Genomic DNA, 2,811 nt, shown 5'->3' with positions numbered 1-2,811 from the left:
TCTCTTGCTCTTGTTCTTCTTCTATTCTTTCTCTTCATTTTTCTTGAATCTTCCACTATATAATGATCCATTAATCACATGGGAATTTAATTAATTCCCATGGGCTTGTCAACCCTATGGCTTTTCGACACTACATGGCTTGGGCTCAAATTTTTTTTTCAAATTTTCCAAGCCCGATTTTCTTGGTCCATATGGTTGGTAATTCACTAAAATCATTTTCCGACATTCCAATTTTGCCCTTAGCCTTTCTAGATATTTCTACATCTAAATTTCTCATAACCAACTTATGAACCAAACAAAATCAATACATTACAATGTCCCTAACTTAATAATATTCCCGTCAATATTTTCCTTAAACATCCCATTAGAACCTTAATTCCTACCATCCCGACTTGTTTCCAATTTTTTCCGAATTCACTCAAAATGCGAGGTATAACAATATACCACAGTACTCCGGAGACGGACATATCATGCTCCGTATACACGGTGTCCTAGGGGCCGACATATACCACGGTACCGGCAAACCTAACACCTCGTACTGCAATTTATGTGAACCCCCTCGGACAAAGGGCTCGGCTAACCAAGCACGATACATACCGGCCCGGATCCGGCGAAGGAGATCTTAAGGTGCACGAAGCGGTAGTAGTAAGAAACTAAATGCACATAAATCAAGACTCTAAGGAATGATCGAACGTCCGTCCATTATTCGTAACAGATTATTTAATCGGAATGCTTATATCGGAAGACTCATATCGGAATATTTTATGCGACGTTCTTGTATCAAAATTTTGCATCGGAATCTTCAGTATCAAAATACTTATGTCGAATACTTATATCAAAGTACTTATAGTAATGTACTTTTATCGAGATATTTATGTGATTATAATAGCAGTTACGCATATCAAAACCACATCGGAGCGCGTATGTCGGAATATTTATCCCAAAATATTCATGACAAAATACTTATATCGAAGATTGAGAGTATCCATGTTTCGGGCTACTTGTATCGGAGTATTTTATTTCGGAATAGTCGAATCGGATTACTTGTGACGAGTAATACTTATGTCAAATTTCATATCGGAGTACGTTATTTCCAAATACGTATGTCAAATATCCTACTACGGATACTTATATCACAATGCTTATACGAAGATATTCTTGTATCAAATATTCGTATCGTGCCACTCGTATCGAGTATTTATATCATAATATTTGTGCCTTAATATTCATATCGAGAGAGGGCCCACGAGAACATATCAAATTCGAAACTAAAGACGAGAATTGCCCCAAAGTACATTTCATAAGTCGGTGCGAACGATAAGTCATTTAGGAGAGAAATAAGACGACAATCGTGTACGTACCTTTTTGGATGTTCTAACGGATTACGTCGAAGCAAGCTTTTTAAAACCGTTGAGATTTGTCAAAATATTTCATCGGTCTCAACACTAGTTAAAACAACTATCGATTAGTAGTCGGAACAATACCCAAGAGTTTATCTAATTATCGTACGAAAATGGGTCAAATAGGTCAAAAAGGGAAGTCTTGGGAATTGTGGATCCACCTCGGGTCAAGTCGAGTAACGAACATAAAAACATGGTCATTATGTCTCGTGGGGTCATCCACGGAGATTTCAAGGCATTACGCTTTCATTTTTCAAAGGTTACGGACATTTGAACATTCTTTACATTAACGCGTAAGTTATTGATTCAATTCTACCGAATGAAAAAAGGAATAAATCTAGGTGTCGTTCCTAGAGGGAGTGGGACTTTCCACGAGGGTCGGATTTTGACCTATCATAACTAGGACATGCCAAGAGAAGGAGAGGTGAACTTTACATACCTTTCTTGCCTTTTTCGCTCGCCAAAAGTCAAATCCCGGTTGCTCAAAACCTACAAATGGTCACATTTGCCAATTACTATTCATAAGGCTTAAAATTCAATCTTTAACCTTGTTATATCCCGCATTTTGTGCGTCGGAATATTCGAGAGATCGAGTAAATCGAAGAAATAAGTTTTGACGAAAAATCTTGGGGAAATGCGAATTTTTAAGTCAACTATGGAAGTGCGCATATCTCATAGTATATGTGGAGTTTTAAGTGTGTTTTAAAAAGTCTAAAATGAAGTTCGTCGAGTCTAGTTTGTAATGCAACAAACCGTTCATTGATAGGACATCGGAGTAGAGAATTATAAGACGTTACAAACTGAACTCCATCGTCTGAAAACAAGATTCAACGGTACCGCTACAGTACCATACAATTACTGCCCCTACAGTACTTCTACAGTACTGTAGCTACAGTAAAACCGACGTTGCGTTTTTAAAAGGACAAACTTCATTTTATTTCAGCAAAAAAGCTCCACAAATTTCCAGAAATTTCGGCAAAGAAGAGAAAAAAAAAAAGAAGAGAAATCTTGAAGCCTTCAACTTTGATTCAAAATTATAATTTGTTTGTATTCCTACTAAGTTCAAGATTCTCTACAAAGTGGTATAAATATCACGGCAAGAAAGAGCTTAACTTTTGGCAAGCGGAAAAGTTGGAAAAGGGTAAGAATTTAATCTTAACATATGTTATGTATGGTTGTGTATGTTGTAGTGTGTAGAATAAAGGGAAATTCATGAAAAATATGGACTATATGTTGAGGCCGTGTGGTTGTGGTATAGTATGGAAAGGGATGAATCAATTTTCTTAAGTATTTTGGTTGTTGTTACAATGGAATCTATGATGAGAAATGGAAGTTTGATAATTCTAGTTCAAGTTGTAGTTGTCGGAAGTTGTTTTAGAAGTTAAAGTGAATTGAATATAGTGTTCTTGTG

This window comes from Lycium ferocissimum, chromosome 9 (genome assembly GCF_029784015.1).
Source record: "Lycium ferocissimum isolate CSIRO_LF1 chromosome 9, AGI_CSIRO_Lferr_CH_V1, whole genome shotgun sequence".
Classification (NCBI taxonomy): domain Eukaryota; kingdom Viridiplantae; phylum Streptophyta; class Magnoliopsida; order Solanales; family Solanaceae; genus Lycium; species Lycium ferocissimum.
The sequence above is the reverse complement of the archived record's forward strand: the minus strand, read 5'-3'. Positions refer to the sequence as shown.